This window comes from Rhinopithecus roxellana, chromosome 2, assembly GCF_007565055.1.
Source record: "Rhinopithecus roxellana isolate Shanxi Qingling chromosome 2, ASM756505v1, whole genome shotgun sequence".
NCBI classification, from domain to species: Eukaryota; Metazoa; Chordata; class Mammalia; order Primates; family Cercopithecidae; genus Rhinopithecus; species Rhinopithecus roxellana.
In genome coordinates this window covers 138,902,417-138,920,622 of record NC_044550.1, presented here as the reverse complement: position 1 = coordinate 138,920,622, position 18,206 = coordinate 138,902,417, and the positions used below count along the sequence as shown (strand labels likewise).

Genomic DNA, 18,206 nt, shown 5'->3' with positions numbered 1-18,206 from the left:
TCTGCCTTAACTTCATTATTTATCCCAAAGTCATTCAGGAGCAGGTTATTCAATTTCCATTTAATTGTATGGTTTTGAGTGAATTTCTTAGTCTTGATTTTGAATTTGTTTGTGCTGTGGTCTGCGAAACTGTTATGATTTCAGTTCCTTTGCATTTTCTGAGGAGTGTTTTACTTTTGATTATGTGATCCATTTTGGAGTAACTGTCATGTGGTGATAAAAATGTATATTCTGTTGGTTTTGGGTGGAGAGTTCTATAGATACCTATCAGGTCCCTTTGATCCAATGTTGAGTTTAGGTCCTGAATATCTTTGTTATTATTCTGTCTTGATGACCTGTAGAGTGTCAGTTGGGTGTGAAAGTCTTCTACTATTATTGTTTGGGAGTCTAAGCCTGTTTGAAGGTCTCTAAGAACTTGTTTTGTAAATCTAGGTGCTCCTGTGTTGGGTGCATATGTATTTACAATAGTTAGATCTTCTTGTTGAATTGAAATATTTACCATTATGTAATGCACTTCTTTGTCTTTTTTGGTATTTGTTGGTTTGAGGTCTGTTTTGTCACAAAAGCTAGGATTACAACCCTTGTGCTTTTTTTCTGTTTTTCATTTTATTGGTAGGTTTTTATCCATTCTTTTATTTTGAGTCTGTGTATCTTTGCATGTGAGATGGGTCTCTTGAAGACAGCATACAAATGGGTCTTGATTATTTATCCACATTGCCAAACTGTGCCTTTTGATTGGGGCATTTAACCAATTTACAGTCAAGGTTAGTATTTATATGTGTGGATTTGATCCCATTATCATGATGTTAGACAGTTGTTTTGAAGACTTCTTTATATGGTTTCTCTATAGTGTCACTGGTCTGTGTACCTCAGTGTGTTTTTGTAGTGCTTGTTAATGGTCTTTCCTTTCCATATTTAGGGCTTTCTTCACGAGATCCTGTAAGACAGGTCTAGTGGTAATGGATTCCCTCAGCATTTGCTTGTCTGAAGAGGATCTTATTTTTCCTTCTCTTATGAAACCTAGTTGGACCAGATATGAAATACTGGGTTTGAATTTCTTTTCTTTAATAATGTTGAAGATTGGTCCCTAATCGCTTCTGGCTTATAGGCTTTCTGCTGAGAGACCCACTGTTGGTCTGATGTGTTTTTCTTCATAGGTGACCTGACTTTTCTCTGTGGCTGCCTTTAACATGTTTTTTTCCATTTCATCCTTAGTAAATCTGATGATTATGTGTCTTGCAGATGATCTTCTTAAGTATCTTCCTGGAGTCCTCTACAGTCACTGAATTTGAATGTTGGCCTCTCTAGTTATGTTGGGGAAATTCTCATGGATGATATCCTGAAATATATTTTCCAAGTTGGTCTATTCTCATCATCTCTTTCATGGATACCTGTGAGTTGTAGACTTGGTCTCTTTATGTAATCCCATATTTCTTGAAGGTTTTGTTTGCTTCTTTTTATTCCTTTTTCTCTATTCTTGTCTGACTGTATAATTTCAGAAAGCCAGTCTCCAAACTCTGAGATCCTTTCCTCTGCTTGGTCTGTTCTGCTATTAATGCTTGTGATTGCATCATAAAATTCTTGCAGTGTGTTATTCAGCTCTATCAGGTCAGTTATTTTTTTTTCTGTACTGGCTATTTTGCCTGTCAGCTTCTGCCTTGTTTTATAATGATATTTAGATTCTTTGGATTGGGTTTTAAAGTACTCCAGTAGCTCAATGATCTTTATTCCTATCCATATTCTGAATTCTCTTTCTGACATTTCAAAAGTCATCTCAGTCCAGCTCAGAACTCTTGCTGGAGAGGTGATGCAGTCATTTGGTGGAAAGAAGCCACTTTGGCTTTTTGAATTTCCAGGGTTATTGAACTGATTCTCTCTCATATCTTCAGTCTTTGAGGTTGCTTTTAGAAGTTTTTTTTTTTTTTATCCTATTTGATGACCTTGAGGGTTTGGTTGTAGTATAAGGTGAATTCAGCCAACTGGCTTCATTTCTGAGAGATCTTAGTGTGCCAATGCTCAGTTCCCAACCCTTGGACTATGTGCTGTCACTCTGCGGGATTTACATAGGGCCCTGATTTTGTTTTCTGGCTCCTTGAGATTTGGAACCCACTGCACTGCAGAGGCCAAGGTTCAGCAACTGCAGCAGAGTGCTAGTGGGTGCTGAGTGCCTGCCTCCCTGCAGGCATTCACCACAGTGGCAGCAACATTGCAGCTTGGGTGGCATGGGGTCCCTGCTGGTGACGGTGTGTGGTCTTGCTGGAGATGGTATTGGCCGAGGTGGTATACTGCTGGGTACAGGTCTCAGTGCCTTTTCTGTGCTCCACAAGCAGAGTGATTGCACAGGGCCAAAGAGGATACATTGTTCTCTGTGCAGTGTTAGCTCAAAGGTGGTTCTCTGTGCAGTGTTAGCTCAAGGGTTGGGCACCAGGGGTATCAGGGCTTGCTGGCTCTGCTGACCTATACTCCATTGGCAATGGCCATCAGCAGAGGGAGGGGTCGAACTGCACTCCTGCATGTGGTGGGGACAAGGAAAGCAAAACCTGCCTGTATTAGTCCGTTTTCGTACTGCTATAAAGAACTTCCTGAGACTGGGTAATTTATAAAGGAAAGAGGTTTAATTGACTCACAGTTCGGCATGGCTGTGGAGGCTTCACAAAACTTAAAATCATGGCAGAAGGTGAGGACAAAACAAGCCACCTTCTTCACAAGCGAGCAGGAAGAAGAAATGCTGAGGGAAGGCGTAAGAGCCCTATAGAAATCATCAGCTCTCATGAGAACTCACTACCATGGGAATAGCATGGGGAAAGCCACCCCCGTGATTAAATTACCTCCTCTGGGTCTCTCCCTTGACACTTGGGAATTATGAGGATTATAATTCAAGGTGAGATTTGGGTTGGGACCCAAAGCCTAACCATATCACTGTCTGTGCAGACGCAATCCATCAAAGCCATGTGGGTGTTACTGTGGGTCCAGAGGAAGCTGCTCTAGGGCAGGGAGAGAATGAACTGGTGTGTGGCTGTAGGGACCACCACACTGGAGTTCTCAGGCATGATCCACTAGTCCAGAAACTGTGATGTGGACCCCTAGGGCACTCGAGACTGCCCTGCAAGCAGGTGTGACTAGGCTAGGGGCCTGGGAGATGCAATCAGACCAAGAGGTGCTTAGGTTATCCCAGCCTCATCTGATGGGCAAGTCTGCCCTTCAGAGATTAGATCTAGCAGTTCCTCTAGTGCTAAAGTTTCCTTTATTAGTCAGGGTTCTCCAGAGGAACAGGACTAATAGGATAGATGTGTATATAAAATGGAGTTTATTAAGCAGTATTGACTCACATGATCACATGGTGAAGTTCCACAATACGCCACTTGCATGCAAGTTGAGGAGCCAGGAAGCCAGTCCGAGTCCCAAAACCTCAAATGTAGGGAAACTGACCATGCGGCCTTTAGTCTGTGGCTGAAGGCTTGATAGCCCTGGACACACCAAAGGCTTGATAGCCCTTGACACACCTTGATAGCACTTGACAAACCACTGATGTAGATTCAAGAGCAAGAGCTGAAGAACTTGGAGTACAGTGTTTAAGGGCAGGAAGCATTCAGCACAGAAGAAAGATGGAGGCCACAAGACTCAATCAGTCTAGTCCTTCCACGTTCCTCTCCTTACTTTTATCCTAGCTGTGCTGGCAACTGATTAGATAGTGCCCACCCAGATTGAGGGTGGGTCTGCATCTCCCAGTTCACTCACTCAAATGTTAATCTCCTTTGTCAATACCCTCACAGACACACTTAGAAACAATACTTTGCATCCTTCAATCCAATTAAGTTGACGCTCAATATTAAACATCACATCTCCTATGGAAGCAAGTCAAGCCTAGGGGGATGGCCGTCTCTGTGTATGCTTTGCTAGGGATGCTCTCACACCAAACCTTCTGGGCTCCATATCAGGGGGCTTGCTGGCCCTACCACTTCTCTAAGCAGCTCTCTCTGCCAACTTAAGTGTCCATGGTGGTCAAGGGATCTCCTCCTTCTGAGGTTCCAGAGGCCTGTGGCTATAGCAGGTTGTTCCTTGTTAGTTCAACACACCCAACCCACTGGAGTTGCTGTGGGCCAGGAATGAGTGTTGATGTGTGTTAGCCCCATGCAGGATTCTTGGCTTTCTCCCCCTTCAGCCCAGCTTCTGTGTTTTCCCTACATCCACTCTTAGTACTTTCCCTCTGAAGATCTGTCAGGGGTATGCCAATCTGCATCTTGGTCCCTCAGTGGAAGCTGATCCACCTGGCTGCATCTAGTCATCCTTCTTGCCCTCCCCCGAAGATGAGTATTATGTTCAAATCAGAAATGGAGTGTGATATGATTTTGATCTGCATCCCCACCAAGTCTCATGTTAACTTGTAATCCCAATGTTGCAGGTGGGGCTTGGTGGAGGTGACAGGATCACGGGTGTGACTTTCTTGTGAGTGATTTAACACCATCCCCTTGGTGCTATTCTCATGACAGTCAGTGAATTCTCACAAGATCTAATTATTTCTAGGTGTGTGGCACCTCCTCCTTCTTGCTCTTGCTTCTGCTCTGACCATGTGATGTGCCTGTTCACACGTCAACTTCTGCCATGATTGTAAATTTGCTGAGGCCTCCACAGAAGCTGAGTAGATGCCAACATCATGCTTCCTGTATAGCCTGCAGAAGCTTGATCCAATTACACCTGTTTTCTTTATAAATTACCGAGTCTCAGGTATTTATTTATAGCAACACGCAAACAGTACACAATGCACAATGTACACAATGCCATACCCATTAGATTGGAAAAGGAGACTAAAGGATTGTTCCTAAGTCACTGTCACATGCACTTGATAACTTAGCATCAGCCTACCAGCTCTAAATCTAAAGATGAAACAGAATTAATTTAGAATACAGGATGTAATAAAGGAGACCAGGAAGGAAAGTCTGCATACAGAAGGATCATAGGCAATGTATTGTTTGTGATGGTGGATATCTCTCTCCTGGGTTGGGACGCTAGTTAGGCATACGATAGAATAAGAAAAATTTTGGTGGAGGTCGAGGGGTTGCAATAATAACTTGTCTGCAAGTGTGGCTGCCAATAATTTCTGTCATCACTGTTTGTGCATTTTTACACCCAGAGATGCAGTCTACTTTTCCTTCACTTGGATCTGTGATTTGTCTTGATCAGTAGAATTTGCCAGAAGTGACATTATGCAAGTAATTCTGGGATTAGACCTTAAAACGTCTGGAAATTTGCCCGTTTGCTCTCTTGCAACCTAGTTGCCATGTTGTAAAGAAGTCCAAGCTCTTCTGCTGGACTTAAAAGGTCCTGGAGGCTGAGGCATTGTGAGGACAGAGAGAGAGAGATCAAGTGGAAGAGAACAAAGACACCCCAGTCACCATCAGCACTCGGGATCAGAGATGTGAAATAGACCTCTTTAGACTTTCCAGCCAAGCCCATTCAGGTTGAGCAACCTCACATATCCCTATGGGAAGAAGATCTTCCCAGTCAGAACAGAGAATGGTGAGAAATAGTAAATAGAAATAGAAATAGTGGCTGTTGAGTTAAGCTAACAAAATTTGGAATGATTTGTTATGCAACAAATCATATTCTCTTGTATATAGAGAATATCAATAGAGGTGTAGATGACTGGAGTAGTGATAGATAACAGAAAGAATTATAATAGCATAATAATCCTGGCTTTCTATGTTTTATTTATTTATTCTGCCTAGAGGGAGGTGACATAAGTTATATCTTGAATGAGTTTGGATGGATAAACAAACAAGCATTTGTGGCCCAGTCTTTCCTCTTCTTTTCTCTGAGAGTGAATCCAAGAGAAAATCCTCTGCAACTCTTCTGCTTTGCTCACCCACCTCTGAAATATTAAAGGAGAAAATTCCTACCTGGTATGGCCTGCCTTGTTTTGTACTGCTATAATTATGTGGGTCCATCTCTTAAGATTTGAGGGTTGGTGTTAGGAAGACAACTTTCTTGCATATATAAACAATATTTTACATCAGCCCCATCAGTGAATATTTGCTACCCGTAGACTATCTCTCTTGTCCAATTCCTCAGTTGTTTAGAATGTGGGTGGACAAGAAGCATGGTACTTATTAAACCCAGATCTAAGAATAAGGTCTTAAAACTCAATTTATATATGAAAGTTTTATAACTTGCTTATTAATTCCTGACTTTGTAGTCAAAAAGATATTTAGTTTTATAAAATATTTATTTCCAAATATTTGAAAATTATCTGCACTTAATAAATCACTTTGGTACTTTAGCTTTAAAATGCATTTAAAACCACATTTTCTGATTTTAGGAAATAGCAGTTCAAAAAAGAGCAAACTGTGGCAAGCCATATATTATTAAAAAACAAATACTTTTGCAAGGATGGAGGGTTTTGTGGCATAACTAGATTTAAGTATATGGAGTAGGAATCAGAACACCTAACACCTTTACTGATTTTCTTTTTTCATCTTCTTTCTTTTTATTTCTCAGTTTATTCAGTAAATCACTATAGAACTATCTAACTCTCTGGGTGGCTGCACATAAGAAATGAATTATAAATAAATATTCAGAAACCACTTTTAAAACAATCACAAATATTAAAATACACAGTGTTATTTAATGTATCATCAGAAATATGTATTATTATGTTTTTCTGGGAGCTAGGTGTCTTTAGGTGTACTCTAGGCTATGTGAAACCTTGAAATGGTTTTCTACTGGGACCAAAGTAAGCAATAACTAGAATTCTATCTGGTAAAGTTGAATCATGATTAATACAAGTACAATAGACCTTTCTGTAGTTGTTTTGCTGTCAGTTCATGTTTTTAAGTACTACATGTACATTCTGCTCTCTTAGACCTTATGGCTGCATTGTTGACCACTGTGTTCTGATTAAAGTTAAAAACTACAGCACTCTTAACAGGTCATAAATCATCTCATTCATGTAGGTGCAGATTACAACAGTGGTGCAACCTCATCACTTTTATAGATGACTGTTTCTCATTAGGGAAAACATACAACAGGTATATTTTCTAAGCCCGTCAGAATGCCTCCAGCTTGCGACGGTGCAAAGAACATCTGTCATTTTCTCTCTCAAACATCCATCAGGCAAAATTATTAAATCAACATGCATCATTTTGTATAACAGAACTAAAATCTCAGTTATAGAACATAATTCTGGGATTGATTTTCCCTGCTTTGAAAATAAATAACTTGGCTTCATGTTCATGGTTATATAACAGCAGGAGATCATTATCTTGTGACAAAGCTCTATTTTATTGACATTATCTCTAAATTGTCCCTTTATAGAATATATAAAATTTAATATACATTCAATTTAGTAAAATTCCATTCATGCTATACTGATATATCTCTATTTTTCTATTTAATTTACAGACAACATTTGAATCCAAACATATTTATTTCAGTGATGCTGTTTACTTCCTCCGTAAGTCATTCAGCAAATGTATAATCTTGATGAAATTTGTATCAAAATTCACAGACTTTGACACCAAAAGGCCTGAGGATGAATCCTGACTCTAGTAGTTTGACCTTGGACAAAGTGCTTACTATTCCTCTAATTGAATTTACTAAGTCTGCAAAATGAGGATAATATTAATAGTGTGTAATTCAGATGATACTTCCTGCACTGAATGAATTCATACATTTAAAATTCATAGAACAATGCCTTGGCATGCAGTAAGAACAATATGACCAACATTCAGTTTATAGTATTCATAGTTTTAATCATTTTCATTCATTTTTTTTTAGCTGTGTGGCCTAGAGCAACATATTTAAATACCTTAGTTACTCTGTGATAATAATACCTACTACCATTCTCAGTTGTTTTGGATATTAGATAAGGCAATATTTGTAATTGTACCATAAAATGATATAGTAAAATGCATGTTCCTTGGATAAATTATCCAGAGCAGTTTTGAGGTTAATTCTTTAAAATTTGGGGGAATTATAGTGCTATAGAAAATAATATATCATAATGTCTTAGTTGAAAGTTGTCTCCAAATTGACTATATATTGTCCCATGCATTTTATTTTTCCTCCTCTGGTTCCATTATCTACTCTGCCTAATTCAGCTCTGTGCCTCAGAAGGGTGGCTTGTGTGCATTGTATCAATTCATACCCTGACCCTATGGCTTCCTAGGGAATTTGGCGTAAAGAGGATTAAAAATAAAAGTTGAGGGCACATAGGATATGCATTATTTTGACTATTTATTTATTTATTTACTTTTTTGACCAGGTCACAGGAAATTGTTTGTATCTCCTTATTGAAAGCCACACTCCTTTTGCTGAGACTCTAAAAACAGATCTCACTCTTCTGGTTCTGATAACTACTTTCTCTCCACATCCATTTGGTCCTGCAAGACAGTTCTCCAAGTATTCTTGGCCCAGTCCATTTCTCCTTCCTTTCTTTCTTGTAATTCTGAAGAATAACTGTGGAATGTTCTAGAAATGTAACATCCTGAGATATGGAGGAGCTTTCTGGAACAACTTGGTCTGAGTTCCAGAGTCTCTTAGGATAGGATGTTCTTAGAACAGACTTCAGTGCTTTAATCAAGCAAGACACATTTTCCCAGGGTATAAAACCAGGTGTGGATTGCTTTCCAGGGCTACTAATCACTAGTGCAAGTGGAGCAAGTGCAGATGGGACTTCGTCTGCTCCAGGCAGCTTTCCTGAGATTTGAGGGACGAGTTCATCTTGAATCCTAGGCTTCTGCTGTCCCTTGCTGCCTATCTTTAAGTAATAAATCTGCTTAATGTAATTTGTTTTATGTGTAGATGTTTCATCTCATTAGACTTGGGCATGTGGTAAACAGTGTACAGTGAACCTGCTATACAAGACCTACAGGAAGTAAAGGCTTCCAGCTCTTGCCAGCATAGGGAACTTCACTATCCCTTGCTAGTTTCCCAGATTCACACTTTTAAATACCACCTTTATTAGACTATCTTGAATTACTCAGTTTGAGCATGCTATCTGTTTTCTGTCTGGATCCTCACTGTTACAGATACCCAAATTTGAGCTGTTGAGTAAATAGTCATATCTGAAGTATGTGAAAATGTTAAGGGTTTCAGAGAGATGAATTTTATGGTTGCTAAAATTTTTCACTGTGTTCAAGGTAATAGTTGAAGTGCTTCTTTCATGTGTAACCGTTTTGAAGATGTGAAAGTATTTGTCACCCTCAATTTTTAAAATAGTGTTAAAAAGTATAGTGTCTTTTGGAAACATAAGGTCAGATTAGCATTCATTTAGATTTCACAAGGTAACTGAACATAGATTTGAATTGTAAAGTAGCTGTAATTATCTTTTCAACAGACACAGTAACTCTTTTTGGCAACTAGAACTATAATTATGGACATTGTGTTCGGCACAAACTTCCATGTTTTTGACAGGCTAGAAGATGAAAAGATACACAGAGACTTCCTGTTGTTAGTCTCACTTTTTGTCTCTTCACATCTTTTAACATCTGAAACTATGACCCAAATGGGATTTATACTTCATTATTTATAACATATTGTCACTTTTAGAGGAATGAAGAAACTATGCCTTCACAGAATAAGGTTAATTTTGGTGTTAAAATGCAATTTATTGTTTGGATTAGGAGAATAATCTTTCTAAATAATAAAATGTACCAGGATGTTACAATTTTGAATAGGAAAAATAAATACCAATACAAAATAATAATAGTATAAATGAAATAATTTCTCATAATAAGATGTATCAAAGCTGAGACATTGGGAATGACAAAGCACATCATTCAGCTCAGGAACAATCTTATTGCATAAACTTAAAAAATCATTTTTGTTTGTGATACCATTTGGGGAGTTTATGATACATAGAAGTAGTTGGCAGAGCAATTCTTTATCATTCAAGCAAGTCTTCCGTAATTCAGAACAGGAATATTCACCCAAAGAAATTATGAACCATAGAAACAAAGCTTATTATCTCTGACTTTTAAATCCCCAGTTTATCTCAGAAGTTATCTTTCCAGTGTATCTCACACTTCCTAGCTTCACTATACCATTTTGAGTGATAAATACTGACATATTCATGAGTACAAGGAAAGATTTTGCTTCTTTGTAGAAATAAAATCAGATTTTAAATAAAGGAATATCTCTATAGACTTCTTTTCTATTCACAATAGCTAAGATAAGGAATCAGCCAAAGTGTCCATCAACAGATGAATGGATAAAGAAACTATGGGCGATATATATGTATATCTACAATGGAATACTACTAAGCCATAAAAAGAATGAAATCCTTTTGTCTGTGGCAACATGGTTGAACTTGAACCTGGAGGACATTATGTTAAGTAAAATAAGTCAGGCACAGAAAAGTAAATACCACATGTTCCCACTTATAGGTAGGAACTAAACAAAATTGAGCTTATAGAAGCAGAAAGTAAAATTGTGGTTCCTAAAGGTGGGAAGACTGTGGGGGAATAGATGAAGTTGGTTAACATATACAAAATTATCTCTAAATAGGAGGAATAAGTTCTCATATTACATAGCACTGTAGGGTGATGCTAGTTAAAAATAATTTATTGTACATTTTCAAATAGCTAGAAGAGAGTATTTTGCCTGTTCCCAACACAAAAAGATAATAAATGTTTGATGTGACAGATATGCTAGCTACATATAGATATATATGCTGTATTTGATTATTAAACATTGTATACAAGTATCAAAATATCACTTTGTACCCTGTAAATATGTACAATTATGATATGTCAATTAAAAATAAAATAAAAATGAAGCAAGAAAAGCATAAACACATAAATATTGTATGTCAGTTTAAAAAATAAAATGCCAGGAGAAGAATAGATTAAGTCAAAGAGCTCAGCAGGCAGAGCAGGCACCAAGTCAATAGAGATTTTTACCACAATGAAAACATTTGGATTTGAGTTCACATGTAAAGGGAAAGTTTTGGAAGATTTCAAGCAGAGATGTGACATGATCCGATTTATATTTTTTAAAGGTCACCCTGGACTTCTTTGGAATTTTATGTAGCGAGTGTAGAAGGGCAAAGAGAGCTAGCAGAGAGATCTATTCTATAACTATATTGAAATGCACATGATAAATGGTGACACATGGAGAGAAGAGGATACTTGAGGGCTATTTTTTGGGTAGAGTTCACAGGACTTTTTCATGGATTAGTTACAATGCAGGAGAGTAAAGAAGAATGTTAAGAGAGATTCTACAGTTTTGGATTGAGCAGGTAGGTAGATGGTTAGATTATGAGTTTATTTAGAAAAACAGGAAAGATTAGACCAATGGTATTTGGGCAGAGGTGGGAGGAGAGAAGGTGGGGCTTGTTCTGCTTTGTATGTCAAATTGGAGGTTTCCTCTAAGACATCCCTTCAATAGAGATATCAAGAAGCCACTGTAATATACAACTTTGAGTGCTGTGTAAATTTTACCTCCAGAAGGCTTTTAAATGTAAGTGCAGTATGTGTATTTTTAAAAATAGAACCCAAATCACTGTAACCTCAAAATTTATTTTTTACATGATTTTCTCGGTTTTTATATCTCATCAGAGGATTTGCAACTGAAAACAGTTTTAGGTTGAGGCCATAATTGAGACTTACCAGCAACTTTACTATTTAAAGCTGTTATAAAATTGAGGTCATATGGAAAGAGAAGGCCTGGAAAACTACATTTAAAAATTAAGTAGAGTAGGAGATGGAGTGGCTCGTGTCCTAAGAGGAACCCCAAGAAGAGGTGGTGGTGTGGATGACAATGGGGAAAAGTACTTCAGGAAGCAGAGAGTGGCCAGTCATTGAGATAAGGGGATGGATTCAAGATATTCTTTCTATAACCTTCCAGATCCACTCTCCATCCTTCTCCTGCCTCTATTCTATCCCAGGAAGGTGAGATGGTGGTTTAATCATCATCTTCCTTGATCTCTGGCTTCTTTTGATTCAGCTAACTGGAATCTTCAGCATGACATTTGATGGAGAGAGGCAAATACATTCAGTGTTTATTCCCGTATCTCACTTCTGAAGCATTTGCTTTGGGCTGGCTAAGTTTCTCTACTGGAGGATATAGCTCCTTTGGAGGTGGTCCCTTTTCCATGAATTTTTTTTTTTTTTTTTTTTTTTTTTTTTTTTTTTTTTTTTTTTTTTTTTAGTAGTAAGTCAGTCCATCTTCCTTCCTCATTCTGGGATTAGGGTCAATAGAAGTCCCAATGTTAATTGATCTTAGGTGCTATGTGATCCCTATGGTTTCTCTAGAATTTTCCTACAAGTTGTAAATACATCTAGTACTCAACTTTCCTTGAGTTACACTAGTTTTATTACATTATCTGTTTTCTGTTTCAACCCTGAGTGATGCAGTACATAAAAATGGCACTGTGCCTGGCGTGGTGTCTCACGCCTGTAATCTCAGCGCTCTGGAAGGCCGAGGCGGGCGGATCACAAGATTAGGAAATCGAGACCATCCTGGCTAACACAGTGAAACCCCGTCTCTACTAAAAAATACAAAAAAATTAGCCGGGCATAGTGGTAGGCGCCTGTAGTTCCAGCTACTCGGGAGGCTGAGGCAGGAGAATGGCGTGAACCTGGGAGATGGAGCTTGTGGTGAACTGAGATCCGGCCACTGCACTCCAGCCTGGGCGACAGAGCGAGACTCTGTCTCAAAAAAAAAAAAAAAAAAAAAAAAAAAAAAGGCATTGCATTGTAGTATGAATGTGGTAGCTGTACTTGACAATAACACTCTCAGTACGTGGCACGTGATGGGGGTTGTAGCCTAATAGGAGTGTGTGTATAGGGAAAATTATGTAGGAAACAAGAAGCAGAAACAGTAGGACATAATTTTAGAATGTTTTGCTCTAAAGGGAGGAGGCCATTGGGGTAGTTTCTGAACAGGGTGCCATGCGGTAAAGGAAGCATTACTGAGAAGAGGAACAAACTGAAATAAATTTCAAAAACATTACATTCCTTATAGCAAGAACATTTTTCATACGTGGTTCCCAGGTATGTTGTCTTTTTACAGAGAAGAATCTTTGATGCCGGTACTCTCAGGGGGATCAAAAGTATGTCCTAGATGAACACTGAAAATAAAAAGCAGAAACTCTGCTTCTCAGCTAAACTCTGTTGCTTCGTCCTAGAATAAGTAGAAAAAGGCAGAGGAAATAACCTTTGAAATTCATTGTAACTTTTCTAGATTTTCGCAATGGGAAGGAAACAGGAATTAGGAGCAGAGGCTCTGTTCACTGTGCCCTTTGTAGAAATTGTATTTTTCTAAGTTATTTGAATATTACGTATCTTTGAAACATGAACATTAGAAACAGCATGATTCTGAATAGTCCAACCCATGTTTTATCATTTGTTCTCTTCATAATATACTTTAGCTTATATCATAAAATTGATTATACTTGGAAATAGTGAATTTCAGACTTTAAAAGTTGCTTTCAATTTCTTAGAATCTATGCTTATGACAATTTGCAGTTTGTCTTATGAGCAAAGATGTTGGTGTAGGATACATCTATGGGAAAAAATGAGAGAAATAGAATTTGCCATGAGATCAAGAATGCCTGGGGGGGAAACTGGGTCATGTAGATATAATTGCTGAGAATCACCCCTTAGTTCTCATTTTTTATTTCCCAAGGAAATACATATGAGGCTTCAACAAAGAGAGCAAATACAGAGGAGAGTAGATAAACAAAGCAGGTCTAAAGTTTAAAGTGTGGTTGATAAAAAAGAACAAACCCTTTAAGCTTTCTGCCTTGTCAAACAATGATCACAATGATCTTGACCTCTTCATGGGTCTCTTGTTACTAAAACAGTTTTGTGAAATGCCTCATTAGTTCAGGAGAGTTGGAAATGGCATGCTACTATATTTGTATTACATTCTACGGAGCTACTCATTTTTATAATAAGCTTGATGGATTAATCCGAAAAAGGAAATTCATTTATTACACAGCAAAAATAAAGTTTTAGCAGTATATTTATTTCATTGACCTGTTATTGAAATTTTCCCCTAAAATCATTACATAATAAATGTAGATAACAAATGCAACCAATCTAGTTCAAATATTAAAGCTATGAGATTATGAGGACTGACAAACAAATACAGCTTTAAATTATATATTCATGTATCTTTAGGATGATGAAAGGCTAGAAATGCATTTGAAAATGCATTGGAAAACTTGGGAAGTTATAATCTGTTTTACAAAGGGATTTAAGATTGCTTTAATTATTTGTCTATGGTGTGTCTTTCATTTGACCCAACAATGAAGAAAAAAAAAAAAACAACAGTTTATTATAACATAATTTAAAAATTGTATTAGTAGTCTATGTGTCAATTAGGCTGTGACCTCCAACAGACTTGCTGACCACACAAATATTCAAAATCCATGATGTTTGCTTAAGATTAAAGGCTGAGTAGTATTTCAGGTTAATTGGCTTATTTACTTCCTTCCAAGGGGAAGGCACAATAACAGAGCAATAATCACTGCACAAAAGGACATTACGAATTTATAACAATTAGAATCACACAGATCAGCATAAAAGGTAAAATGCAATATATCAGACATGACAGATTAAAGTTAGTTAATATTAAAAAAAAAAAAACAACTCATCCTCTGTTGGATTTTCAGGAACTCTGTTGGAGTTTCAGGAAACTCAAAAAATGGCATTTTTGTTTTGTTCACCTGAGTGTGATACTCGCTAAGGAAACAAAAAGGTATGGCAGATGAAAATCTGTGTGACTGAGCAGGAACCCTGGGGAGTCATACCTGGAGATCTTAGGAACCTGGATATTGCCTGTGCTTTGCTTCTCCCATGCCACCATATCTTTTACACTATCAAAGTATTACATGAATATACCCTGAGAAGTTTTGTGAGTCCATCCAATCATCAGTCTCTATATAATTGATGTATACAAAAAGGCCGTGAATGTCCTGCTTTGGGTGTACCTCAACATGAGCGAAAGGAATATAGTCAATGTCTCCTAGCTCTTTGTTCTTAAATGCCTGGGCTTGGCCTTTAAACCTTCAGTCAGTCAGAGGCATAATTGAGGAGAGCAATTAGGGTTATGAACCCTGTCAGTTAGGGTTATCTATAAGGATAGCCCTGCCTCCACATTCATGAACCTTTCTTCGGCATCAACATTGCTCCTTTTTGGATCTTCTTGGACTCACTCATGGATTGTGTAAATTTTACCTCCAGAAAGTTTTGAAATGTAAGTGCAGTATGAAATGTAAGTGCAATATTTTTAAAATAGCATCAAAACTGCTCTAACTACTCTTAAAATCAGTTTTTAAGTTATTTTCTGGGCCATTATAGCCCATCAGAGGTTTTGCAATGAGATCTTATAATATACCAACTATATTTCTTTTTTTGTGTGTGTGATTTTAAATCTTTAATCAAATCCCAAAGGTTATCAGCCATATTACATACCATGATTAGCTTCCTATAAGCAATATTTTTTTACTGTGTACAGATCGGTGTCAATAAAATTAAAAAAAAAAAACTGTATACTAGGCAAAGAACTTTATTAACCTCTGTTTCAAACCTGTTCCCAGGCTTCTTCGGCTTAATTAGCTGCAAAGAATGAATTGTGTATAAGCAAAAACTGAAAAGAGCTGCAGTGTCCAAGGGGGTTGGGCTTAAAAATGTTAGAGATCTAGATTTTATCAGATCCATAAACAAAAATTTCTTAAAAAGCGGTCATAATATAAAATAGCAACTCTCACTAACTTCTTCAAGTTTTATCTTCAGAAGTTGACTCAATTCAGTTTGCCTCATTCTTGGAAGTCTCATCAAAATTCTTCACAAGATCTGGAACTTCATCATCATCATCCTCTCCAGTAGCAAGTGGTGCTTTTCCATCCACAGATTGTTTGGGCAGAGCTTCGGCCAGTCTCCTTAAACTAGTCAGACTATCTGCGCCAAGCTGGTTTAAGATGCTGGGTAGCATTTCTGTCAGCTGCTTCGTCTCAGCATGGCGTGTAATGGTGAAAGTGTTCACTGCCAGAGATGCCTGAACTTTAGGGTTGTTAAAGTGGATCACTGTTCCTGGGTTTGTAAACATAGTCACTTCTTCAATACCGGAGATATCGTTTACCCCTAACTTCTTTAAGGAGAACTGAAGTTTTTTATCATCTGCTGTAGCTGTTCTATGAACCACCTTCTTCTTTCTGTGAGCAGTTCCTTTCCCACCAATGCGCACTTGTGCCTGCAGTTTGGCGAGTTTTTCCTGGTTCATGATTGTTTCTTTCATCTTGTTGGAGCGAATAAGGGGCCGCGCGGGGGACTAGGGCTGGTGCTCAGGGTGTCTCGGGTGGACCAGCTGAGACCAGCTGTATTTCAATAATAGAATTTTAAGTATAAGATGCCCCACTTTGAAGTTAAAGTCTTACCCACTGTGAATTTTCTGGTAATATATTAAAGTTCTATGATTAAATTTCCTTGCACTTTAATAGTATATTAATAAATATAAAAGGTAAACAATTTCAATACTAAAATCAAATTATTTTGTGCTTGAATGTTCAGTGAAATTAAATTAAATTCCTATCTTCATCCTTCTCAACCACTTTTCTTTCTTTTTTTTTTTTTTTTTTTTTTGGGACGGAGTTTCGCTCTCTCGCCCAGGGTGGAGTGCAGTGGCGAGATCTTGGCTAACTGCAACCTCCGCCTCCCGGGTTCACGCCATTCTCCTGCCTCAGCCTTCTGAGTAGCTGGGACTGCAGGCCCCCACCACCATGCCCGGCTAATTTTTTGTATTTTTAGTAGGGACGGGGTTTCACTGTGTTAGCCAGGATTGTCTCAACCTCCTGACCTCGTGATCCGCCCGTCTCTGCCTCCCAAAGTGCTGGGATTACAGGCATGAGCCACAGTGGCCAGCCCCTTCTCAACCACTTTTCTGTAGGGTGTCAGATCGGGAAGCTCTTGATGGTTAGCGAGAGTTAGTTTTTGCAAATATTTTCAGCTTTATCTGTCTCGCTGATTGGCTCATAACACTTACTGTGAGGGAAGAATGGTTTGGTTGACATTCTGCCTTCTCAATGCAGAAATAAAACACAACATGAGGGAAAGTTGAGTTTAATTCTGGAAAAAAATAGTCATAGCAGATGTCTTTCAAGAGCCATGAAGATGGCTTCTTTAAAAAGAGTTTTAATGCTTTAGCTACATTTAATCAAGTAGCAGGGACCAATGTTTAAAGTACCAATAACAGCTTATTCTTTTATTATTATTATTATTATTATTATTATTATTATTATTATACTTTAAGTTCTAGGGTACTTGTGCATAACGTGCAGGTTTGTTACATATGTATACTTGTGCCATGTTGGTGTGCTGCTCCCATCAACTCGTCAGCACCCGACAGCTTATTCTTATCCTGTGAAAGGAGAACGGAATATAAAAGCAGGTAAATAATCATTAGGGAAAATTTCTCTTTTGTTATAGACCACAGAATTTGGAATGATGTATTTTTGTTCAAAAGTATTCCATAAATATTTGATTAGATATTTAAGTGCAAACATGACTTTCTACCTCCAAGTTACAATCTAGTAAGGGAAACAAACACACAAAATGAGATGATTACAACAGAAAGAAATGACACTGGGTACTCTGAGAGCCCAGAGGAAGGAATCTACTATAAGCTAGGTGGGTAATAGCATATTAATTTGAGATAGTTTTAAAGTAATGCACAGGTTTTGATAGGTGAAAATTTTTGGCAGGGAGAAAGAATATTGCTGATTATTACTACAAAGCACAGGCGAAAACAAAGGGGCCAGGAAATGTGGATCCTTGGCAACACAGTGAATGTTTTCTTAAGTCTAGAATTCATAAGATGTAAATATGATCATATTCTTTAAACTTTGAATGTGAACCTAAGAAATTGGCAATGGTAATCCAGATTGTGTTGGATAATTTTATGCATTATCTCCTTTAGTCATTCAGAAATCTTGAGGACAGATTCATTTCTTTTTATGTCATTCTTCACATCTTCAATAACACAATATATTTCCAAAATCACAGATTGCCAATAGAAAACTTAAGGAAGCTTTTGTTCGAAGACAAGGGAAAGATTAATTAAACCTCATACAAAACAAGCAAACAGCAACAACAAAAAACTGCTTGTTCAACTGTGATGTGGCTTGGTTGTGACCCATCCAAATCTCACCTTGAATTGTAATAATCCCTAGGTGTCAAGGGTGGGGCCAGGTGGAGGTAACTGAA

At 37.8% G+C, this 18,206-nt stretch overlaps 1 pseudogene; it reads right to left on the bottom strand.

Moving 5' to 3' along the window:
• Positions 1–15,752: 15,752 nt before the first annotated feature.
• On the bottom strand, positions 15,753–16,255 carry LOC104664357 (annotated as a pseudogene).
• Positions 16,256–18,206: the final 1,951 nt, after the last annotated feature.